Genomic DNA, 26326 nt, shown 5'->3' with positions numbered 1-26326 from the left:
GCAGCCTGGCACCGATACATAATTTCCAGACAAATCATCTCACATAACATAAGTTTTCAGACCGTCTCTTCCATGACTCAGACATTTCCAGACCGTCTGTTTCATGGCCCATGCATTTCCAGGCCCTGCGTGCCATCGACCGTGCATTTCCCAGCCATTATTTCTCAGCCTTGTGCGCTCGTGGACGGGCTTTTGCGGCCATCCGTCAGCTTGCCACCCCCAGGCTCGTCCTCTTTCTGCTCCGCCGGCTACCCACGGAGGAGCCCAACCAAAAGGCCGAGGCGCCGAAATGCATGAAACTCGCTCAAGGTGTCGTGCAAATCTTGGACCTGCATTTCGTCCCGGAAATAGGACACTCAGTCACCGAAGTTGGCGGCGGCCGGGGCCCGAAATGAGGGGAGTCCGGCGAGCACCCTGCCGGGCTGGTAAGTGTAGCGTGTGCGCTACTGCTGTATTAGTCCCTGCGACTGGCACTGCCCCTAGCTGTGCACGGTTAGCCAGGTATAGTGCAGTCATCCGGCAAAGTCTCATTATGTGCCACTTCCGCACGAGTAACTCACCACACAGGACCGTGGAGACCGGTAGACACGACGACGGCAGCAACACTATACAGCGGCGGCCGCAGAAATGCACAAACATAACAGCGAGTAGCGGAGAAATACACAAACACACCAGCGACCAGTTGGCACAAAACTACACAGTGGTAGACTCCGAAATACACAGCGGCTGGCGGAGAAAAACACAGCAGCGGACGCCGAAATATACACTGAGAAAACAGTATCCCCATTTTCGGTCTCAGAGACCAGTTTTCAGGCTAATGTACCATATTCAAAACAGACAGCACATTTCGAGAATACTTTCTGAGCAACGCCACATGGGCTCATACGATCCCTTAAATCGGTATCATTGATCGCAGAAACAGAGCTCAGTCAGTACCCATTATCGGTGTCAAGCTTCAAAACTAGTCTCACTATGAAGCCAGTTTTCAGCCCGATCCCCATTTTCGAGCTCACCTGAATCCAGTTTGAGGGCTCAAATTGTGTGGTGAAGCCAATATTAGGGCTCACCTGGGCGGTGTTTCACGGGACGCTGCTACCACGCTACTATCAAATTGCGCGAGCTGACGTCACACTTGTGGTAGTGTTGGAGCAATGGGCCTGTTGATGTTTCCATGGAAACCCAATTTGACACGTGTAAAAGCAGCTTGCTGCTATCACCGGTGAAACAGGGCCCAAATCTCGCTTTTCGGGGCTTTGGTAAAAACTGGATTGCGTCAGCTGGCTGGCCAGCTGGCGACGCACGAAAGGTATTTAATTTTAGATATAAGCGCGGTAGTAGGATGGACATAAATATTTCAAATGGCTTCAAATGAAAAATTGATTGGTAAATATTTATTCTTTTATATCTATAATCTAGCATTGATATGTAAGAAGCTCTGCTAGCGCCACCATACGGCGCCAGCTGGCAAAAAAACCAGTTAATACCAGAGTCCGCTTTTCGTCCGATGCAGCCCCTCCTCCCCCCTCCCCCGTGTCCAGCAGCTGCGAATAAGACGAAGCCGCGGACAAACTTTTTTATTTTTGCTCGGCCAGCCTAGCGCCAGTCTCGAGCGGTGGGACAGTTAACCCGGCAATTTTGGCCGGGATGCAAAAGTTACGTTAAACCGGTTTATGTTAACCCGGGAGCAAATAACAACGTGGGAGCCTATCTTAGGTGTGGCAAAGCTAACGGAGTACTTAGAAGGTACTGGAACCGAAAACACAACATTGGTTCATGTATTTATTAACATTCATACACACAGTCATACTTGTGCAAGGTGTCAGTGTTCGGTTGTGGGGTGTAATAGCCAGGGAAAAAGTTCTATGAACTGAAAAACCGCGCTCCGCTCCGCGCCGCGCTCTGACACCTTGGTCCCAGGGTGCAGGGTCCCAGAAGCGGCGGCGTTTCTGACCGCAAATCGCCGGAGAGCCGGTCGACGCCGTTGAGGGGACTGAGCAGGCCGCTGCCAGCTCCACCTTCACGTCCGCGCGGCGCAGCTCGGTGTGCGGCGGCGGCTCATCGCGCGGGCCGCACCCGTCCGTCCGCTGCACGAGCCGCTTTTCGATCCGACAGCGCAACACCGGCACGCCATTGTGCTGGCTGAGCGGCGGCAGCGGCACGTAGGCAACAAAACAGTAGAAATCGATGGGCCTGGATCGGCGTTGCCAGCAACGCCGGCAGCGGCGCGGCGGGAGGCGCCAGTGCCGCCGTCGGGGACGTGTGCCCTTCGCTGCGCTCATTCGAGTTGGCCTGCCGGCCGCGCGGCGTAGTCCTTTTGACACGGTGCGAGAAGAGCCGGATGAAGGTGGACTTTTTATTGGCGTTGCTGGTGCTCACGCCGCCGGCGTCCAGTTTGGGCGGCAAGTCCGAGTACCAGGAGTCGGACAAGTCCCGCGCGAACGCCGCCAGCCGGTCGTCGTCACTGCTGGCGGCGGCCCGCCGACGGCGCTGCCTCAGAATCGGACGAGTCGGTGGTACTGAGCACCTCGCGGGACGGGTAGCTGGGAGTGGGCCGGCCGCGGCCCCTGCCAGGCCGCGCCACCTTCACCGGCGCAGCCGCCTTCAAACTGCCCTTGCTGGGCGGCGGGTTGGTCGGCGGAGGCGGCAGCGGTGCCTCGACGTCAGTCCGAGTCGCTGTCACTGGGCGGCCGCCGCGGAGACGGCTTCTGTTTGACCCGCAGCCGGCCTGGGCCGGCTCGGCGCCCTCGGCCGGCGGCGCGCGCCGTTTCGAGCGTTTCACCTTTTCACTGTTCCTCTCGCCTGGTCCTCAGCGTCGAGCGGCTCGGCGCTGTTCGGTTTCATGTGGCCCATGCTGCTGGGAAACTCGGGTGGGGACAGCTTTCTGACTGGAGTGCCGTCGAAGATGGAGGAGACGGGGGTGCTCGCAGAGTCCTTGCCCAATGCCCATGATAGAGCCGAGGCTCAACTGGACGCCCAGCTTAATCGGGCTATCGCCGCCCTCCTTCTATGGTGGATTCTTCGGCCCCCTACAGCCACTAGGGCCATCATATACTCCCAGATGGCGGCACCTAGGGGATGAGGGGGGGGGTGTCTGGGCCACTTGTCCACCTCGTGGCGTCGCCAGCGACGCCTGCGAGTCGGAGCAAATGATTATGGGGTCTTCCTCGAAGGACGGGTGCTCCAGATGTTGCTTTGCCGTCTTGAGCGCCACCATCTCAGATCGGTAACTAGAGCAGATCCTCCCCGCCGCCTCCCGCAGTACCAATGTTGTACTGTCTGGGTGCTCGGTGAGGACCCCAGCGCCGCCTTCCTATTACTCCCCCGGTCGCAGACCCGTCGACCCAGGCCCACGTCGCACGCTGGGGGAGCGCTCCCAGGCACGCCTCCGCAGCTGCACTCCTCCTCGCTGTCGCGGACGCCCCGATCGGCAGCCGGTCCAGGTGGACCGTGACGCCGTCTGTTGGCGTCTACGGGGGCAGTCTCGTGGATAAGCGCGCCTCGGCGGGCAGCGCCACTCCAGTGGTCCCACACCGCTCCCCCGCGCTCTCTCCAGCCGGTCACTGACTTCAGTCACGGTTGGGGGGGGGGGGCTTCCGCCACGACGCGGCGGGTCCTCCGACGGGAGGGAGAGCGCCTTCGCCAGTAGGCGCGATGCCAGCGCATCCCTCCTCATCTCTCCATCGGCACGACGCCCGCCTCTGCCCTCACGGCGAGTCTTGGAGCATGGAAATCGGGCAGCCAGTGATGACTCATGCCACCATCAGCATCTCCGCCTCCAGGACGCCAAGATGTGTGGCCGCAGCCGCAGGCAGCCACGCCGACCCCGCTGCCCGCATGCCCAAGTAGTCTCGAATCGCTGACACCTCTCCTGAAACAAGAATGGTGTCGTAAACTTAAACCCCTTGCTGGCGCCCGTCAGCCGCGACAACACCGCCACTTCAATTTTTGTGACCCCGGAACTTCCGTCCCGAGCCTTATTTCACGGCACGATGCTACAGTGCGCTACACGTATTGTGGTATTCAGCTTCCATGGAAACATCAACTAATTTGGACGCTCAAACATGGGAGTCAGGAGTGGTTAAGGCCCAGAGCGTTCTGTCTGGTTTATAAAACCTTGGCCAGCAGATGTAAACGTGCTTTTTGTATAAGTGGCTTAATTTTGACGCAAAACGGCACTAACCTTCGGCGCAAATAATGCAGAAATTTCAGCGCAAATTGCAAAATAGCTTGCGCCGAACTTCGGCGCATGACGGCTTCACGGGCGTCCGGCGTACCATATGGATGTTTTCCAGTTTGGGCTGCAGGTTTTAGCTCTAGGTTTTAGACTGTAGGTTTTGGGTTGGGTTGGGGTGGGCTGGGCTGGGCTGGGCTGGGCTGGTTGGGGTGGTTGGGTTGGGTTGGATTAGGTTAGGTAAGTTTAGGTTAGTTTAGTTTAGGATAGATATGAGTACCTATTTTTTGTAAGTTGAATTACTTTTTTCATTTTGTAGCATCATATGCCTTCCATCTTTGAACTGTCATATTCAAGCACCAGAATAAGTATGGACTTGAACCTTTTCCAGTCTGGATGCCTGTATGGAAGTTGTGCAAAATCATGCAGTTGAAGGTATTGTAACCACAAATAAGAGCTGATGACTCAAGTCTCAACTTGTCCATAATTGGTTATCTTGATGTATACCTACTTGTAGACCCTTCCTCTTACTTGGCACACAGGCATGGTGTCACAGTGTTCTAACCTTACCTTACCTTACCTTACGGTGTTCGGGCATAATAAAGGCCAACTCGGCCTGGAGGTCCCGTTCTAACCGAGCTCCTGTCCCTTTTGCCATTTGTTAATCCGTGTCTGGTATATGATACCAGTGATGGCCCCAGTGGGCATCGAGTCTCGCCTTGAACGAGTCCACAGTGGGGGCACTGACCACTTGAGCAGGTAGGCCGTTCCAGTCGTTCACGGCCCTGACTGCGAATGCAGCTCTCCTCAGTCTGCTGACCGCCTCTGGCTTGCGGAGCTTGTGTGGGTGACCTCGTGTAACGGCACCCGTGGCGGGGCAGAAGAGATCCGTGACTTCAACATCAACCCCTCCATGGAACATCTGGTAGGTGAATATCATGTCGCCCCGTTTGCGTCGGTAGTACAGCGATGGAAGTTTCAGAGCCCTGAGCCTCTCTTGGTAGGGCAGGTGGCGAAGGTTGGCCACCATGCGCGTAGCTCTGCGCTGTACCCTCTCCACCAGCTTCTGGTCCGCCCTGTTGAAAGGGCCCCACACGAGGTTGCCGTACTCGAGGTGCGGGCGCACCGGGGACTTGTAAAGCAGCGGCAGCGTGCACTCGTTTATCAGCACGAATGAGCGACGAATCACAGCGAGAATCTGGTTGGCCTTGGCTACGGCTGCTGAAGCATGTTGTCTGAACTTCAGCTCGTCATCGACTCGCACGCCCAGATCCTTCTCCACCCGCACGACGCTCATCTCAGAGTCTCTCATCACATACTGCTTTGCTGGGTTGTTTCGTCCGAGGTGCATGATCTTACACTTCGCCTCATTGAAGGGGAGTTGCCAGGCGTCCGCCCAGTTGACCAGAGCCTCGAGGTCAGACTGGAGGCTAGACGCAGCGAGAGTAGAGGCTACCGTGGAGTACAGCTTCGTGTCGTCCGCGAACATCGTCAGCGAGGAACCAACAACCTCAGGCATGTCATTAATGAAAATCAAGAACAGTAGTGGACCCAGGACCGAGCCTTGGGGTACCCCGCTGACCACCTCCGACCAGTCAGATGACTGACCATTAATCACTACCTGCTGTCTCCTGGCTCTCAGGAAAGCCCCGATCCATGTGATCAGCTTGCCGCTCACCCCGTGACTCCTGAGTTTATAGAGGAGTCGTTGGTGAGGAACGGAGTCGAAAGCCTTCTGGAAGTCCAGGTACATTACATCGACAGGCTTATGATTCTCTAGGGCCCTGCTCCAGTCATCAAGCACTTTGACCAGCTGGGTGCTGCAGGAGCGCTTTGGCCGGAAGCCATGCTGGCAGTCTGCCCACAGGTGGTTCTCTGAGAAGTGCTGATAGATTGTGTCTCTGATGAGGGATTCCAGTATTTTACAGACAACAGAGGTAAGGCTGACCGGCCGATAGTTGCCAGGGTCCTGTCTGTTCCCTTTCTTAAATATAGGTACTATCCTCCCCAGTGTCCAGTCCCGAGGAACCATGCCCAAGTCCAGAGATCTCCGGAAAAGTAGCGAAAGAGGTCGGCTCAGAGCGCGGCGTGCCTCCCGTAACACCTTTGGGTGTATGTTATCTGGTCCAGGAGCACTGGACGGGTTGAGGGCCTGTAACTTTTGTTCAATGGCCTCCGGTGTGATTCGGATATCAGTTACCTCTGGAGTAGTGCTGGCGCTGGCAAGGGTTGGAATGTCTGCGAGCCGTTCTTGTGTAAAAACACTGCCAAACTGCGCATTTAGAATGTCAGCCTTCGCCTTATCATCACTCATCAGATCTCCTGAGCCATTTCGAAGATCCCCTATACCTGTCTTTGTTTTAAGTCTCGAGTTAGTATACCTCCAGAAGGCCTTCGGATTCTCTTTCAAATCGGTAGCCAATTGAGTTTCGAAGTCTCTACGGAGTTTGCGTGTGAGGACTCGATTCTAAATATTTTTCCAATTTTAGATATTTTCTAAAATTGGATTTCAATTGGGTGTCCCAAAAAAAATCTGAAGACAAAATGAGATAGATTTAGTCTTTCTGCAAAACTGCATAATGCCATTTTTTTACCTCAGATTTTGTCAGAACCTTCACAGGATCTGAAATGAAATGATGTAGAGTAGATGCATCAACTGTCAAGTCATGCGTAACCACTGGCGGATCCAGGGGGGGGGGCATTTAGGGCCATGGCCCCCCCCAAAGGCCTAAAGTGGCCTGTTTGGCCCCCCCCCAAAACGTCAGAAAAATTGCTAAGAAAATACACCTTGATGGAGGTTTTTAGCCACTTGGTGAAGAAAAGCTTTCCACAGCATAATATGGAGGCAATATGGTAGCAGTGAGGGTCAGTCAAAAGTTGCGCGAGCGGAGTCGCCACCTTCAAAAAAAAGACTGGTTGGCACGTGTTTATGGCGCGGCAGCTGGTAGTTGGTGGTGTTTCGCGTGGTGTGGCATCACTGGCGGATCCAGGGGGGGGGGGGGGGCACGGGAGCCTGAGGTGCCCCTGACAGCAGGCCCGTGGTGCCCCTGGACCCTGGCAGGCCTGTGGTGCCTCTGGCGGGCCTAGGGTGCCCCTGCTAGGCTGCTGATGCCCCTGGGACCTGACAGGACTGTGGTGCCCCTGACAAGCCTAAAGTGCCCCCAACAGACCCGTGATGTCCCCGACAGGCCCAAGGTGCCCCTGCGTGATGCCGTGATGCCTGCGAGGCCGGTGGTGCCCCTGCGAGGCCGGTGGGGCCTCTGACAGGCCCATGGTGCCCCTGCGAGGCCGGTGGTGTCCCTGCTAGACCGGTGGTGCCCCTGGCAGGCCTGTGATACCCCTGCTAGGCCGCTGGTGCCCCTGGGCCCTGACAGGACTATGGTGCCCCTGACAGGCCCAAGGTGCCCCTGCAAGGCCGGTGGTGCCCCTGTAAGGCCTATGGTACCCCTGCTAGGCCTCTGGTGCCCCTGACAGACCCATGGTGCCCCTGCGAGGCCGGTGGTGCCCCTGGCAGGTCTCTGGTGTCCCTGACAGACCTGGGGTGCCCCTGACAAGCCTGTGGGGCCCCTCACAGGCCCATGGTGCCCTTGCTAGGCCTGTGGTGCCCCTGGCGGGCTGGTGGTGCCCGGTGCCCCTGCTAGGTCGGTGGTGCCCCTGACAGGCCTGTGGTGCCCCCGGGCACCAAGGGGGTCATGACTCATGTGGCCCCCCTTGGATCTGCCACTGATACGTTATGGCTTATGCAATATGCAATTGCAGGCACTTGGTATCCCTCACTTATCCCTCATTTGGGGGCTCTGGCGGGCTCCTGAGGGCCCACGTCTATCTCCGGGAGCCCTAGACGGGCTCCTTTGGGTCCTTTCAGTCCACTATAGCATAAGAGGTCTCCACTCGAGTCCTATACATCTGAGGGCGTACCCTGACGTCTGAGGTACCCAACTGCAGCTCCAATTGTCTCTTACACTGGCGGATCCAGGGAGGGGGCATTGAGGGTCATGCCCCCTTCTCAGAGGCCTAAAGTGGCCCGTTTGCCCCCTCCCCCAAACGATAATGAAACAGTTCAATCAGTGCGTGGCCCAGGAGCCGAGTTAGACAGGGGGTGTTTTACCACCTCCCGGCCCGCAAAGGGACCCAAGCACTGACTCGAAGCGGGTTAACTGGTCGACAAAAGCAATGGTAAGTGTTTACAAAGTAATATAAAGGCATGGGTCGGGTGGGCTACCATTTATATATTTTTTATTTTTAGTAAAAAAAAAATATTCATAGTGTCAGGGCTGTGACGAAAAATAAGTGGCCTAAATCCGATGAGAAAACAGGATTTGGGGGTACCCTAGGTTTGGCTCCCGCATGAGTTGGCCCCCCCCAAAACGCAAGCCTGGATCCGCCAGTGTGCGTAACCTGACAGCTGGCTGTTGAATCAAACTTTTGACATATTTTTTAGCAAAGATGAAATAAAGCCACTTGTCATATTTTTAGGATGAAAATATTTTCCCCATCATGTGTGGTTATTCACCTAAAATTCTGAAACATGGAACACTGTGATACCAGCATTCCATCATGTCAACCAGCATTCCGCAGCATGCTAGCAGAAGCAGCAGCATGTTATAAGTATATGAAAGATCCAAATAGGTTGTAGGTTGGTAGGTATTGGTACTAAGTTTAACTTAATAGGTTAGTAGGCAAGGTTAGGATTAATTTTAGTTGAGCATCAAGATAACCAATTACGAACAAGTAACAAAATCCTTACCTACCCTTGAAAGCATTGCTTCAATCACATCATCACGAAGAACCAGACAAAAATTTTGCACATTCTTACACTATTTGACATCCTGAATCCAGATATGATGCTTTCATGTGGCGAAAATACAAGAAAAACGAATAATCAAACCCGTGCGTATTCGTATCAACGGCGCCACAATTGTAGATCAGACCTTTTCTGAACAAATGCCACCACAATTATAATTGATAAGGGATGAAAATGGCATGAGCATCAACATCTTGATTTTTTTCTAAAAGCTAGCGATAACTGATAACTAATAACTTACCATTCATTTTGAAATCACGGCGGTAGGTACACCAACACATGGCACTGAAAACAGCAAAAGACGGAATCAGAATGGCGGAATGTCGTATGGAGCCCTAAAACGCAGCCCGAATTGAGCCCGAAAAGGAAGACAACCTGAAGCCGCTTTCGGGGCTAATGTACTTTGAGCCCGAAAAGGGCGCCTAACTGATACCGATTTTAAAATCATACAGATTTGAGCCCTGTTTTTGCACTCATATGAGCCCTTATTCAAAAATGTTCTCAAAGTGTTTTCTGAGTGTACCTACATAGCAGAGGGCGCAGAAACGCGCAGCGGCGGGCGCAGAAATACAAAGCGGCAGGCGCAGAAATAATGATCGACGGGATTAGAAACGCACAGTATCGGGCCAGATTGACTGAACTGAGTTGAGTTTCCATGTTCTGTCGCTAACGAGCGAATCGGGGGCCAGAAACACAACAGTGCAGTGGGGGCGCAGAAATACACAGCGGCAGGCGCAGAAACGCGCAGCTGCGGACGTGCAGAAACTCACAGCGGGAGCAGGGAGCCCCGTCGTGGTGCGCGCTTTGTGACTGAGTTACTGAGTCACCATTGTGATACGCTGACTCGATGCATTGTGAGCGGGACGACGGTTTTGTGCGGCGCTATAACTTGTGAGCCTCGTTCCAAGAGCCAGGCGTAATAAATGAAACGAACAGCGCCGTAATGTAACTATGTAGCTGTGTGTTAATACTTGCCGTGCAATCAATGTTAAGTGTTTACTTTGCTTAACAATTCTGAATTAAGTCCTGCCTCAGGGAAATTAACTTTTCATCGTATATTATGCACACAGCGAAACCACTTATGTAACATCGTAACTTACTCTAAAATCTTAGCACCTTAACACCCCACATCCTGCATCCTTACATAACACTCGTACCTATGCTGTGTTGTAAAGATGACATGTCGGTGTTCCTGGACCGTCAAAAACAGCGGCCCTTTGAAGGCTCGTTGGGACTGTGATCTGCGCTCACAGCGGCCCCGATCGACTGAAATGGCCGTCGACATTGGCCCGTGCGCGGCGATTGGCCCATCGGAGCGTCAGTATTGTGCGGCCCACGGCAGTCCAAGCTTGATACGACCCGGCATTGAGTACAATTGGCAGCCGGCCCGGCGCTTGTGTGGCACTATTTATTCAACAAAGGCAGAAACTTTTCCATTTAGGCACAAATTAGTTCTTTTTCGCCAGAGAGCCGTATAGCATTTCATTTGGTCGGAACTTTTGTTTCGTTAACTAGGTTGACTGTTTGGGAGACGGGCAGAGAATAGCAGGCTGTCTGGGAGCGCTCCTGCCTCTGACAGATTCCGGAGGCTTTGTTGTTGCCGCCACCCCGACCGATCAACTCGATCACCACTGATGGGACACATTTTTCTTGCCAGATCGGCTGAACGTCCTCCTGCGACGACCAAACTTTGCTCGGATACCTGAATTACTTGAAGCACTGTTAAAGGATGAAACGAATTCACATTTTCCCGTAATTTATTCAAAAGAAATTCCGCAAGGCAATAGCTGATGTGGATTCAGCTCACTCAGGGAAAAAGTCACTAAGAATGAAGCTTACTAAAATATACTGATTGCGATAAAGGGAATGTAGGTATTATAGATACCAATATACTTGCCTTTAGTTTCATGGCAAAAGGTGTTCAATGATGAGTCGCAAAATGACAAATACATACTGCTAATGCACACTGTTCATTAGTTGCGATATGTCCGGTGCGTTCTTTCTATCGATGTGAGTGACTGTTTCGCTTCAAGGTATTCGCTTCAGAGTGCGATCTGTGAAATACTTCTTATACTGACCCGGGCCTATGTCGATTAAATCCATATTTTTCTGAAGATAATTCTGATTTTTTTTTACCGCATTTAGTATGTTAAAACTCTCGAGACCCGTTGTTATTACAATTTACATAAATTGTTTGGCCGCATGCATTGAGACTGTGGTCATTTACTGGGGATCCCTCACCCGGTATTGTACCTACATACGGGCAATGTACGGGCTGCTATAGGGGCTAATAGTACCTAACGTGCTGTACAGGGTGGAAAGTAATTACGCGAACATACTTTTTCGTCTTTTAGCAATGGAAAAAGCGGCGGTAACATGAAAATTTCATCTTTTCATATATTCCTATTTATGTGCGATACACTGACAAAGGCGTTCAGGCATAATTGACATGAGCATGTCAAGCACTGTTGGCCAAAGCTTAGTCCACGCCTCCTGGAGCTGTCTGGTGAGGCAATCGATGTTGGTGGCTACTATCAGCTCTTGGACGCTCTCCTGAAGAGTCGCCTGGATATTTTTGATCAAATTGAGGTCTGAGCTATTCCCAGATTGACCATTATCCCGCGCGGGGCTGGGGGGGGGGTAAATTTTACCCCCCCTCGCGAATTTTTGCAATATCTCAAAAACGGCGGCGCGCAGCGCCGCCAAACTTTCAGTACCTTTTCTTACATCAATTTGACACGTTCCCTGAAAATTTGAGCGAAATCCGTCGGAAATTTTTTGAGAAATTGACGTTTTAGTGACGTCATGTTCGCCATTTTCGCCTAAAAAACGGCAAAAGTTCAAACGCCGCTAACATCTTCATTTTTAAAGGAATCAAGACGTAACAAAAAAGGATATACGTAATTTTACTTTGTCTATCAAATGGCTATCTCGGTTTTTTGAAAATTTTGGATTTCGACCCAAATTTTTTCAAAAAACTGACTTTTTTGGGAAAATAGCTATAAAATCCAAAATTTTGAGTGTATCGAAAAAACCGGAATATATATCAGAGAAGTGGTCTATGTGCACCTACATACCAAGTTTTAGAAGAATCGGTTCAAAAATGTGGGAGTTATTCAAAATTGTATGACGTCACGACACACAAATTTTTTTGAAAAATGACTTTTTTGGAAGTTCTAGACCTCGTACGGAAACAAAAGTAGCACCATTCGATTCGCCGTGAAAAACTGCATCAGATAGACACCTTTTAAGGCCTTAACAACCAACTTCAAAATTTGACCTCACTTGACCTGACCTTGACCTGACCTCGACCTGAAATTCATCCAGAGGTGGTCCATATCACTTATTGAGTGTGCCTATTGAATTCTATGAGTAAAATGACCCATAAAACATGTGTCGCACATGCCCTTTTCTATATTTTGTTTTTGGTGACCTGACCTGACCTGACCTGACCTTGACCTTGACCTCTGAATGATATTGTATGCAACGAATATTGTCTTGGTAGCCTAAGAACACGTTTTGGGCGATCAGTCTCAGTCCATGACTCCATTCTTCGGCAACTACGGTGCAAGGCCGATACTGTAGGAACTTGCAATTTGTACCCTTGACCTGACCTTGACCTTGACCTCAAACTTAAAATTAAGTACATGTTTTTAGCTGTTCGTGATGAGATCTTTCGATTGGCGTTTGAATTTTCCAAATCGGACCATTAGTTCGGGAGACACAGCCTCCCAGGGGGGGTAAAATTTACACCCCCCCAGCCCCGCGCGTTCGGCTGGAGACCCCAGCCCCGCGCGGGTTATATGCCCAGAAGAAGAACGGGTTCTCAAAGCACCAGTCTTGCGTCTTTTTGGCCGTGAGAGGAAGGACTTTATCAATCATGAAGAAGAGTTTCTTTGCGTCGGGCACAAAAGTGCGCTCAATCATTTTGCCCCTGTTGGTGCATTGATGGATTAGATAAAGAGACTCGTCTGGAAGGATGTTCCACTAGTTGCATACTTTATTTTTGGTGGCCTTGTTGGTCACTACATGCAATTCTGACACCATCCGGGCGCTCATAACACGCTGATGTGTGTTCCTTTGCCGGATGTTTGAAGGTTGGGACGGGCGGGACGTCGGACGCATCAGCAGCCCCCTACGCGTTGTTCTGCAGGTTTGACGGATGAAATAGCTTCGAAGATGTCTCACCCAACCACAAAGCCAGTTGCCTGTTCTCCTCTGTTCAGGTTTGGCGGTCTTTAGAAAACTTAAATTGACAATCCTGCTGTTAATTCATGAATTTTGGCCATCTCGATTGTTTGTACGGCTTGATTTTCGAATTTTCACGGATTTATGTATGAATCGTGATATCTTAGATCGGGTACCCGGCCAAAGTAAACCATTTCGCCTGTTTTCGGGTCGACTGTTGTCGTTTGGTCGCGGAAATGGTGACCACCCATTCGGCGCCTGAATTCGCCGAGGTTTTACTGCCGCCAACGGCTTTGCTTTTTAAGTCCTCTTAAGTTTTATTATGCTTCAACCAAAGGTGTAATTGAGTAACACTGGTGCCGAGACCGTTCCGAGTCCCTTCCGCACCAATCCAGCCAAAATAATCACAAACGCTTTCCCTGGCAACTTCAAATTGAGCTCTTTGCCCATTTTGGTCTTGAGCAGCGTATGGCGTCAGCACCACTCGAAGCCGAGAGGTGTTGTAGACCTTCCAAGTCATTTTTCAAAGTAAGGTCACTTTTGTTAGATGAGGCGACAACAAACACGACCAGTCCTGTTCCATAACAGCCCGCGCCCATACAAAATCTCCACTGACGGGCGAAATTGTAAGAAAATACATGTTCGCGTAATTACTTTCCACCCTGTACATACGTGTCAGGCAAGGGATTGGCACAATAACATGGAAACCATTGTATCATGGCGCAAATTGTCCCTTTTTTCGGAGCGTTAGAGTGTAACTTTAGCTGCTGCATAGTGTAGAAATGTGAGCACAAATATTTGAATTAAAAAGAAAAAATATTTCAATTTATTTCGTAATTGTTGAACTTCCATATCCTGCTAACCCTGATCTTTTTTGTGTGTTTGTGCTTGCTTCACACAGGAATATCACCCGACCTTGCGCGGGACCGACCTCTGGGCTCACACTAGCCCATGTGTCGGTGCGAATTCAGAGTCCATAGAACAGGTCTGAGTCCGCGCGGGGATTGCCGCCAAACTCACAGGAGCTCACCTGAGCTCACGCGGGTGAGACCTCTGAGCTCACAGAGTCCCATGTGTCGGTGTGACCTCTGAGCTCACAGAGTCCCATGTGTCGGTGTGACCTCTGAGCTCACAGAGTCCCATGTGTCGGTGTGACCTCTGCGCTCACAGAGTCCCATGTGTCGGTGTGACCTCTGAGCTCACAGAGTCCCATGTGTCGGTGTGACCTCTGAGCTCACAGAGTCCCATGTGTCGGTGTGACCTCTGAGCTCACAGAGTCCCATGTGTCGGTGTGACCTCTGAGCTCACAGAGTCCCATGTGTCGGTGTGACCTCTGCGCTCAAAGAGCCTGTGGGCAGGTAGGTCAGCGGTTCTTTCTGATCTCACAGGGAGGGTGGTTCGGTGGTGCTTTTTGAGTTCTCAGAGCCGCTCTCACCTCCCTCACAGGACTCGTGGGTCGGCGGTGACTTCTGAGCTCAAAGAGCCGGTCTGAAGCCGCGTGTGGGTGCTCTCTGAGCTCACAGGGCCCCGTGTTGGCGGGCGTGACCTCCGAATACCAGTCGTCAAAGGCAGAACCGAAACTAATTACCTCTGTAATGTTTGTGCCAAGACGGCGCTGAAGCCCGGCGTCGGTGGCAGGGCGGCGTCTTTCTTTGCTGGCAGTGGTCGGAGCCGAGTCGGGGCGGGGGCGGGGACGGGGCGGGGGCGGGGGCAGCGACGGCCTGGAGATGGTTGTAGGTCTGCCGGGGTGGGTGGGTGGGTGTGGGGGAGGAGAGGGGAAGATCAGACGGCAGCCCGTGCCGACCGACTCGATTCTGTTGTGCTGCCCCAGTTAATTCAGTCCGGTTTACTAGGACACCGCTGTCGGAAGGTGGAGCATTGGCACACGCAAGGAGGTTGGGCCTTCTCACGCGTTTGAATCGAAGCGGTTATGCGACGTTTTAGTGCTATATAACAGCTAGTGCTTGTCCCCGGGCGGTCGATTCACAGCATGCGAACTTTATGCAGTATTACGGAATGCTATCCATAATAATGCATTTTGAATCAGTCGCCAACCATTATTGTTGCTGTCACCCACTTTACTTCTGCCTCAGGTCCACAGACGATCAGTTCTGCCTTCAGTGAGACACGGACCCATTACCAATATCGGCACCACGTTACGTTGTCGGCAGACGATTAGCGAGACGGATGGCACGTGAGCCGGCTATCATTCCATTGACCAGTCGACCCCGACACCGACACACCGCATTAACCGCTTAATGAAATGAAAACTTCTAACGCGCGGTGTATTCGCCCGATGTCTGTTGGGGAAATTCGGAATTTTACGATATTCGAACACTGGGTTGATGTTATTGGCGGGATTAATGGGGGCGTGTGTGGGTGCTGTGTTTTCCGATCAGTGTTTCATAGGCTGATGGAACGTTGGAGCCGGTGCTTTGGTCCATATCGATCCAAACATGGCGGTCCACCGTCCAGTATCCATCACCTAATGGAAAGGGCGCGGTCGAGCGCTGTGGTCGCAGGTCTTTAGCAATACCTGTTGGATGCCGGAAAAGCATTCCGCAATTACAACCCGAGCTAAGGTGCTTTAAAGAAAACTCGGCAGATACCAAGGGACAGTTACTCTAATAGTAATAACCCGATTCACTGGCAATTTATAAATATCAGTAAGTTCAATATAGAAGCTATCGGTAACTATCAGCCACTGTGACGTCGGTTCCTGTCATACACTCCAGTTGACGTCCCTTCCCTTCGTCGCCCTCGACCTTCGGCGATCGAAACAGGACCTTGGCCCCCACCCGTTCCCCTCCCCCTCCCGCGCCGTGCGGTCTTCCCTCGGGACCTCCCACCGGTGCTAGCAGGTAGGCGGGGGGAGGGGGGGGGGGCGCCGCCGTCGCCGCCGGCGCTGACGAGCCGGCGAGCGTCGCCTCCGACGGCGTCAGGCGTTTTTGTCTGTTCTCCCACGCGTAACATCGCCGTCGGCTTATTGGCTCTGGGCCGGCGACAAACACGATGTGCTGTTGTTATTGGCACGTGCCGGCTACCTGGCCGCGGAGCGGGCTCCAGCGGGACGCTCTTCGACGGGCGAGAGAGGCGCGCGGTGACGAGTATCGACGCCGCCGACCGGCGATCGACCTCACCTGGCGCGTCGACACCGACGTGTGGCGCGTGTCGTGTCCGAGACGGTCGGCGGCGGCCGCTTGACGCCGCTCGCTGAGCCTGACGGCCACTACCGCCGCGCCGGGAAGAGTGGTGGATGAGCGGTATTGGGCATGCCAGGGCGAGGGTGTGAGGTTTTCTGAGAGTGCGATTTGGGATGCAGCACAACTCTTGCTTTAGCCGAAGAGGCGAAAATATCACCAATAGAGGATTTTCGGCAACACACCAATTCAAAAGCTCGGCAAAGCTGTTTGATGGTGAATAGTGCATACGTGGTACTGCACAAGTTCTGAATAGACCACCCACCCTTTTAGCCGAACAAACTATGTAAATTTAGAACGAAAGATTCAAACAAACATTTATTCATAGTACCTTTCGACACATGTACTTACTTACATATGTGCGCACAAATGCATTCTAATTGAATGCATATAAACATAGGCGCACTCATCCACGCTCACACACATGCATGCACAGAACACCGGAAACGCCCCAGATGCCGGTTCTTGGACACAATATACTCACCTACCCAGTGGTCATTATTCTGTCGTTACTCGCTGCCCAACAGAGCGTACTCTGTTGGTACTCTGTACTAGGGTGCGTCACCAATTATATGGTGAAACTAAAAGTTGATGATAAATCTTGAGCATGCTCATTTTTCGGTTCCACTTATTGAGTAGACGCCGCATACAAAAAATAAAAGTCCTCGCGCAAGTGGAAGTGCTGCCTCATGGCAATGCATTTATTGGCCAAAAGCTCGATATATCGAAAACTTATGGCGTTCTGAGAATTGAACAGAAAATATTGAAATGTTATAATTCTTGAGCAGGCTCCGGACATCAATTGGGAAAGCGAGGACAATCCTTGAAACATGTTTTTGGTTCACCCATGCGATGCCTTCACTTCTTCAAGACGGTCATCTACTTCGCATACGGTAATCTCTTCCCGGTCTTCCTTGACCGTCTGGAGCAGCTTCTGTTTTCCCTGCTCTGACTTCTTATTCTACGGTTGAAGGTCATTACGAGCGCCAGTATCCTTTCTGCAGTATTATTGACGATCTTCAGGGCCTAGACAGTGTCACGTGCCACCTGGTAGTCGTGGTCCACTCCTAATCCCAGAACTCCAGGTCTCGTCCTAGGAGTCCCGTGAGAAAATGACAAGGAAAATAGAGTATTTCGAAGAAGTGCGAAGACGCATTGACGAACCTATCCATGGTAGTCCATCCAGCGATATCCAACGACGGATCTGATCGCCGGAGGCATGGTGGCCCACCGACACCGACGCCAGGATCATTCAGTTTGTCCACATTGTCGGCCAGGATCATTCAGTTTGTCCACAATGCATGGTGGACAAGCTGAATAAACCTGGCGTCGGTGTCGTTGGCCCCGCTACTGCATGAAGCGCTCCCAAACGTTCCTCTTCTCATTAAACGTCTTCAAGCCTTCCGCGAAGGATTCCCTCGACTGCGCATGCCGCCCTGAAGGCGAAGAGGATCATGAGTCTCTTTGAGGCGAGTGATTAGAGAACAAGATCAGAGGAGCTAGCCCTGGGGCTGCGTACCGATGGCGACCGATAGCCTTCAGCGCGGCATGCGCACATTGTGCACTGTGCAGTCAAGGGAAAACTTTCTTGGAAGGATTGAAGACGTTTAATGAGAGAAAAGTCGTTTGTGAGCGCCTCATTCAGCAGAAAGGCCTCCGTCCAGGGCTTAACGTACACAAGCGCAGCGAAGGTGGCAAATTCTTAGACTGATTTAGGATCTTTTGGACGCAGTTGGAGGTAATGGCGGAAAAGGAAGATCTTAAGGGTGTATCACTGCATATGACCTTCGACATCCAACGAGCGTGGTGGTCGACCCCCGTTACATCACCGGGAGGAAATTCGCCGAGGAAGAGAACACAGCTGAAGGCATTCTCGGTAGTCGTTCCGTGGCCAGAACTTGCCGGCCTGGAGAGCGCGCACGCAGAACACGACTGCGCCTGCTTTCCAAGCCTTTTCCTTGGGGTTGTCGCAAGGCCGAAGTCCTGCTGGTTGATATGTTCCCATCGTGTTCTGAAGAAGTCCACGAAAATCTTCGAACTCGGTCCTGAAGTCGCCCCGAAGAGCATTTTGAAGACATGGCTGCAAACAACTTCGAGAATATGGTGTCTGCACAGTAGCTCGGCATGTTGGTGTACTGTGTTTGGTGTTACTCTGCTGTGTTCAGAGGCATAAGTCAAAAGAGTCCTTAGCGCTGTTCGGCGGCCGGCTAGCGCGCTAGCCCGCGCACACATACGTGCACGTTGCCCCGGCAACGGGCTATTGACCAATGAGAAGCGCGCTACGGGGGGCACAGGTATATGAAAAATCGCAGTGACGTTGCACTTTCCTCGCTTCTCATTGGTCAATAGCCCGTTGCCGGGGCAACCAGCACGTATGTGAGCGCCGGCAAGAGTACTAGCCGGCCGCCGATCAGGGCCCTTGTATGTATGTATTATTTACGATCATGGCCGATCCAGACATCGCGTGGCGATTACGAAGCAAATTTAATAGAAAACAAGTAAAACAGAATGGTGCATTGATGCCCAAAGTGATGAAAAAGGTCCAAAAATGCTACAACTAAATAACGATACAGGAACATGTAAGAACGATTCGCTACAGCTTTGTCAGCATAATACCGGCACCAGCAGGATCTCGAACTTTGCCATGATTTGTGACTCGCTACCAGCATATTACCATTATTCCAATTCGTGTAGCATTGATTGGCAATCTCAACTTCGGCATCATTGGCATTTTACCGGCAGTACAGGATCATATTTTAGATTCCTAGCCGGCTGTGGCAAACGATACTGGCTATGCCGTTAGCAAGTCAATGGGAAATTGCACCCCTGTCGGGAGTGTCTTGAGGCAGTGGTAAATGAAGGAGAAAAAACACCAAACTCCACACAGTTAATAGTCATGCTAAAAGTAACCCGAAAAATAAAATGCTCAAGTTCCATCGAACAAATTTGTTTTTTGACGCACCCTACTCTGTACATATGTATGCACTCGTTACGGTGGCGTGTCTCGGAGGGAAGCTGTCCGTAGCGCCTTCCTTGGAATAGTATCACATGGCCTACGCGTGAGCGGTGCATGGTGCCGTGCTGCTTGGCTCGTGGAAGGTTGTGTGAGGGGGAAGGGGTGCGCGGTGGTTGTCTACGATGAGCACCTTACAAAGACTGGGTAGGCGCAGCTGTCTGCTGATTGATAACTATTCCATTTCTTCCATTCATTCAGTTACCTGTCCTATGGTAGGTTGTGCCGCATCACATATATTGAGTGACACAGCGTATCTGTAACTCTGCGCGCTCACGACACGCTTTATTTCGTGATAAAAGGCATTACCTAGCGTCCCAGTGAACTGAGTCAACTGTACGAGGTGTGACCAAAAAGAAACGAGACTGTGTCCGCTGGGGACATGGCTCAGCATCTACATACCGATTACCTATATTATAGTGATGCGGCACATTTCAGCACCATATGAGCAAAGTTTCGCTTTTGCTGGCCCATTGTCCTTCTTTACACAGGTTTGTCTCTAACCCCCCTGCAGTGCCCCGTGTCAAAGTATGCGCTTTGAACAACATCAAGATCTTAGTTAACCTGAGGCAAACTGCTGCATAAACACTTCCAATGCCAATGATGTGCATGCAGACGAAACAATGTCTCGTGCACGACTGTCCGAGTGGCACAAAAGGTTTGCGAGTGAACGAGATGACGTGGAGGATGCCCCGAAGCCTGGACGTCCCACAACATCCAGGAATGAAGAAAACATCCACGAGCCTGATGCACAACGATTGCAGACGGACAGTAAGGATGGTGGCTGAGGGGCTAGGAATGGGAAGAGAGTCGGTGAGTTCCATCCTGACGGTGAATTTGGGCATGAAGAAGATTTGCGAGAAGATGATGCCCGAAGTGTTTCTCCAATGATCAAAAGGCTCGCTGTGTGGACGTGTCCCGGGAGTTTTGGAGCAGCTGAAGGGCAGTCCACAGTGGAATCCAGAGTGGAACATCCCCCGTACTCGCCAGCTCTAACACTATGTGACTTCTGGCTGTTCCCGAACACCAAGGGTGTCCTCAAGAGATCACTTTCTGAAGAGATTGAGGACATGCAAGAGCACGTGACACGGGGCACTGCAGGGGGGTTAGAGACACACCTGTGTAAAGAAGGACAATGGGCCAGCAAAAGCGAAACTCTGCTCATATGGTGCTGAAATGTACCGCATCACTATAATATAGGTAATCGGTATGTAGATGCTGAGCCATGTCCCCAGCGGACACAGTCTCGTTTCTTTTTGGTCACACCTCGTACAATTCCTACCGACCCGCGGACCCGGTCAGACGTGTGTCGAGGGGTCGAGGGGATTTCCGCGGCTCTCTGTGCAGTCATCCGTCTGTGTGGATTGAAGTTCAGCGAGCTGAGAGCTGAGTGGATAACTGCTCTGGGCGAACTGAAACAATGCATGCGGAGATATGACAGCGAACTTATCCTGTCTACCGTGTGCGGTGAGCTTAGATCTGTGGCACAGTGCATGGTTGGGGCAGGTTTGCAGTGCAAGGTTTTTATTTTATTTTATTTCTTACCATACAATAAATCGAGCGACAGATTGCAAAATGTACGAGTATAACAAAAGCAAAACAAATGGTAAGTTTTTGTTGCCTAGCTAGCTTCCGTCAGCTGTAGCATTGCATAGCCACAATGGCGTACCCGGATATAAAACTAGGCCACTGTGAACTTTCTCAGCAGCAGGTCTTTCTGTGCGCCGTAAGCGCGGTCGATTCACAGCATGCGAACTTTATTGTGAGCGCTTATTTTTACGACCCCAGTGAACTGCCGCAGCAGTCGAGTTTTGTGCTTTAACCCTATTAGTGGCAGGCTCCTGGCTACCCCATATTAGTGGCAGGGGGGGGGCTGTTTACGACCCCCCTTGATATCTCGAGATCTAACCGGCCGATTTTCAAAATTCAAACGGCATTCGATTTGGCTCAACGAGATCTACATTTCTAAAAAAATAAAATTAAAAAATGTCAATAGGGGGTAGAGGGGGGGGGGGTAAAAACGGGCAAATTGCAGATACATTTTAGACTGTTTATCACGGCCAGGTTTCTGAACCAATCATAACGCAACTTTTGCCGATCGATAGAGAATGAACCAGGAATTCACATGGATCCTAAAAATATGCATTTTCAAAAATCATAGGCGGATACAGATCATTGAGATTGGGGGTACACAAAAAGTATAGTAAATAAGGTTTTTGTTGGTACTGTTTCTAAAAAGGGTGGCAATGGTCTTGTTATGTTACAATTTTCTTATGAGAGAACGACTAAAATTGTATTGGTCATGCATAGGCGGTGTCAGGGCACCTATGTTGGGAGGTAAAAAATAACCCCCCTTTTTGGACGCCTGGATCCGCCTATTATAGCAAAAACGTGTCAAAAGAGGATGCACAATAACTTTGTATATGTTATCACATGATACCTTTCATTCACTGTTCGTAAAACTGGTGCAGCATCGTGATCTTCGCCCAAATGACTCGTTTCACGAATAGGACCCCCCAATTCCCAGTGCTCTGGAGCCGCCCCTGGTAAAGTTATGAACTTGAAATTTTCAGGGAATGTGCCCAATTTAGTTTTAGGAAAAGTCAGAAAATTTCAGCATCGTAGCTTCAGCGGTTTCGGAGATATTCCCGAAAAACCTGAGGGGTGGATAAAAACAACCCCCCCTGCCACTAATAGGGTTAAACCAGATACGGCTGGCACCGTGAGTCCGTGAACCTGGAGCGAGAGGGGCGAGAGACGGAGACGGAGACGGAGACGGAGACGGAGACGGGGAGACGTATGCTAAATGCCGAATATGACGCAGACGGCTGGCAATTATCCGCTATTTATCTAAATGCAACAAAAAAAGAAGAAGAAAAACGGCTGAGCATCTTTTTCACTCCGTCATTTTGGTGACAAGTTCCTGAAGTTCGTGGTGTTATTTGGTACTCATTGCTCTGTTCCTTTCCTCCAGCGTCTCTCCTCTCTGCTCTGTCTCACCCACGTCCTCTACCCCTTGCGCTGTCCTTCGGCTTCCTCCCACACCCGCCGTCTTTATGTTTCGTCGACCCCACTTCAGCAGGACAGGCCCCAATCTATGGAAGTCGGCGGGCCGAAAAGCTGCTCGCTAGATAGTGCCACGTCTTGTCGCGTTGCCTCATTGATCGGTATTGATCGGCAGTGCGAGTCTATGAAGGGCTGCTACAGCATGCGACAACGTCCCTCCGAGAAGCTCGCACGACGTGCAACGCCCAACGGGAACTAGCTGGTGCAAATGAGTGACATCGAGTCAGACGGACTCGTCAAGGGAAGACGAGTTTCGTGTTCAGTTTGCTGGCTGGGGGTGCAGTGGCGGCGGAAGGTAATTTTGGATGGGGGTGCAAAGTTTTCTCAAGGGGCCCCTCTGGAAGTTTTGGGCCCCCTTCATTTTTTTTTTTGAGTGATTATTATTGATTTATGAAAAACGAAGATTTTGGAAAACTATGCTCATACACACAAGTTCTGTAAAAGATTTGAAATTGCAGTGTACGTACATACCTATCTCAAATAATGAAAGCATAAAGAAGCAAATGCAGGCAGCTAGTTTTTTATCGGCTAATCTTTTAGTCTAGCCACCACCCGCAGCGTCTCAAACCACTTTACTGGATCCGCAATGGACCATTGAGGGCCCTACGAGACCGTTCCAAGAAGACCGTATTTAGGAGCCCCTTGGAAACCGACCACATAGAGACTCCTCCAGAGACCTACATGACTCCCCAGTCCCCAGACTGAATGAGCCCTCTGATCATGGTCGGTCCCTTGAAAGTTGCTGAAAGGTTTTGGAAGGCAGTATAGGCTCGAAATTATTTTTGAGGCCTCTCAAAAACCGGCATCGGACCCCAAAAAGCCTGTATGGAGGCCCTCCAAAGCCGGGATGAAGGCCACAGGAGCCAATGTTTAGGCTAAGGAGCCGGTATGGAGGACTGAATAGAGGAAAGGGGTCTCAGGGGGGCCTTCAGGGGCAAGCGTTTGAGCCCCAAAAGTATGTGCGGGATCTTAGAGGCAGGTAGACCCCTGGGATATGCACGGGGTCCCAGGAGCTCGCGTGTGAGCCCAAATATTTAGCTGGCGGCTACTAGAACCAGCATGGGGATTCTTAGGACTTAGAAGCCGCTTAGTCCCACATTTCATGGGTCATGAGTCCCAAGTAGAGGTGGCAAAAGATGAAAATTTTGGGAACCAGACTCGAACCAGACCCGGCTGGACATTTCTGGAACCAGTCGGACCCGGTCTTAGTTGAAATCGGAACCAGTTGGACCCGTTCCCCAAAAGACAATTAGTGCAAACTACTTGTAGGAATCATTAGTTGCATCATGTAAAACAGCCTATTTCCACTGGCAATACTCATGAGCTACTGTCTGCAAAGAAACATTCACTTCATTCACATTATATTTTGCAATGATGTGTAGTGTGCAAGATGTATAGTTTATGGTAGGACCCGGTTGGACCCGTCATAAAATTTCCAGGAACCGGTCTGGACCCATATGGGTCCAGACTGGTTCTTTGGACCGGGTCCTCGGGTCCACATTTTGCCACCTCTAGTCCCAAGAGTCTATGTAGGGGCCATAAAAGCCGATGTAGGGCCCATGGCCCCATAAGTTCCGACATTGAGACTCTCAGAGGCCAGCGACGGGGCACCAAGAGCAGATAAAATGCCGCAACAAGCCGGCATGGGGCCTAAGAATCAGTGTGGAACTCCAGAAGCCTGCGTGAGCTCTCGGAGACCTTCGTATTTCGTAAGGTCCACAAAGGTCGTTGGGTCCTCTGAAGCTGAACTCTGCGGGCCCTCAGAGGCCAGCATGTCTCCTGGCACCTGCCTGCGCTGAGGTGAGACCCTCCGAGGCCGTCGTAGGGTTCTTCAGAGGCCAGCGTTGGCCCTTGAAGCCTTCGTTAGGCCCTAGAAGCCGTCAAGAGGGCCCTCAGACAGAGGTCAGCATGGCCCCTGGAGCCTGCCTGCGTCGAGGCCCTCAGAGGCCGTCGTGGAACCCTCAGACGCCAGCGTGGGCCTTTGGAGCTTGCGTTGGGTCTTAGGGACCATTGTGAGGGCCCAGAGAGGTCGTCGTCAGGGCCCTCAGCCCCTCAGGGACCATCCTTGGGTCCTCAGAAGTTGTTGTGAGGGCCCTTAGAAGCCTTCGAGAGGATCATCAGAGGTCGTCATGAGGGTCCTTGGCAATAGTGAGGGTCTTCATGGGCCCCCAGATACCTTTGCAGGGCTCTCAGAGGCCTTGGTAAGACCACTAGAGGCCATCGTTAGGGCCCTCAATAGACCGTTGCAGGGCCCTCAGATGCCAGCATAGCCCCTGCAGCCTGGTTGTGTTGGGGCCCTCAGAGGCCATCGCTGGGCCGTCTGAAGCCAAATGGGCCCTCAGACTTGAGTTGGGTCTAGGGCCGTCACGAGGGCCCTCAGAAGCCAGCGGGGCCCCTGGAGTCCTGTGGGACCCTCAGCGGTTGTCATGAGGGCCCTTAGTGGTCGTTATAGGGCCCCAGGGGACAGAGGTCGTCGTGAGAGCCCTCAGAGATCGTAAGGGTCCTCAGAGGCCGTCATAGGGCCCTCAGAGGCCAGCGTGGCCTCAGGAGTCTCCTTGGGGCCCTAGAGTCTCTGTGGGACCCTCAGCGGTCGTCATGAGGGCCCTTAGTGGCCGTTGTAGGACCCCAGGGGACAAAGCCCTCAGGTGGGAGCCCTCAGAGATCGTCATAAAAGGGCCCTCTGAGGCCGTCGTGGGGGCCCTCAGATGCCGCATGGAGCGCCAAACGCGGCTCGGAACACTTCTAGTCGGTGTGGGGGCCCCAATGACTAGCATTGGGCGCTCCTGACCATAACTGGGCATCCCGGATGATTCCACATCAGTGTTCGTTTCTCGATCACTGGTTTTCAGGAGAAAATGTACTGGATTGTGCGACGGGCCCCTTGTACGAATTTTGGGGGTGCAAAAAGATATGTTTGCACCCCCATGTTTTTCGATGGGGGTGCAGCTGCACCCCCTGCACCCCCTATTCCGCCGCCACTGTGGGGGTGTTGCCTTTTGCTTGGGTGTCAGTAAGAGAGGGCTGGATGTAAATATAAAAGAAAAATAATCCCTTGTGATGCCCACTGCTCAACCAATTTTACTCAGCAGTGTGCCAGTTGAAGGTCCCCCGCGCTTGTCCCTTTGCGTTTAGTCAGTTCACCTGCAATCATGGTTTTCTGCGCTCAGTCCATTTTGGACAGCGCGCACTTTATGTCCATGCATCTTGCGATTTTATGCGCAGTAATCACTTTTTATCTCAATGTATCTTTATTTTCGTGCATGTTTGTTATATCTGCAGTGTCCGTCCACTCCGAGTAGTCCATGATTTCCATCGTTTTTTTTTTGTCTTCTTTTTGTATGCCTTGTTCCTATTATATTCTTTGTGTTGCTTACAGTCCGCGAAACATATGCCTACTCAACTGCTGCGTCCTTTTTTCGTCTGAACCTTCTTTGACTGTGCTCCGACCGCTGCAGGGTTTCATTATTAAACTCCTCCAGGCTAGTTTTTAGGTCATGCCTGTCCTTCGATCAGTGTACCTGCTGCAAGTTATTGAGGGTTCTTTCTTCTTAGCTCTGACTACCTTTAGGCTAAGCCCAGTCATCAGGTTTCTGAATGATGGGCCACCGTCCGACTGTTGCCATCCTCCTGACGGATTACACGATGCCTCGAACAAGCTGCTTGTCGCGGCTCACTTGCCGTTAGCGTCATTTTTATCCAGCGCTGTGCAGACAAAGCGCCGCCGCAGTAGGTACCCCGGGCGGCACGCCTCCCGAGCCGCGCACGATGCCTTTCAGCGCAATGAATGTGATGCTTTTAGCGCCCCCGCCGCCCCTCCCCTGTCCATAAAGCCGCCTGTCTGCCGTATGGCTGGCGGGGTGGGAGCGCCGGTAAGCCACGGAGCG

At 51.7% G+C, this 26326-nt stretch overlaps 1 protein-coding gene across 1 annotated transcript in view; it reads left to right on the top strand.

The window, feature by feature from the left end:
* LOC122380622 (nephrin-like) overlaps positions 1–26326 on the top strand; it is a 147193-nt gene that overhangs the window by 45432 nt on the left and 75435 nt on the right. The window lies entirely within an intron of this gene.

This window comes from Amphibalanus amphitrite, unplaced genomic scaffold (genome assembly GCF_019059575.1).
Source record: "Amphibalanus amphitrite isolate SeventyFive unplaced genomic scaffold, NRLGWU_Aamphi_draft 000102F_arrow, whole genome shotgun sequence".
NCBI classification, from domain to species: Eukaryota; Metazoa; Arthropoda; class Thecostraca; order Balanomorpha; family Balanidae; genus Amphibalanus; species Amphibalanus amphitrite.
This window is presented reverse-complemented; position numbering and strand designations above follow the sequence as displayed.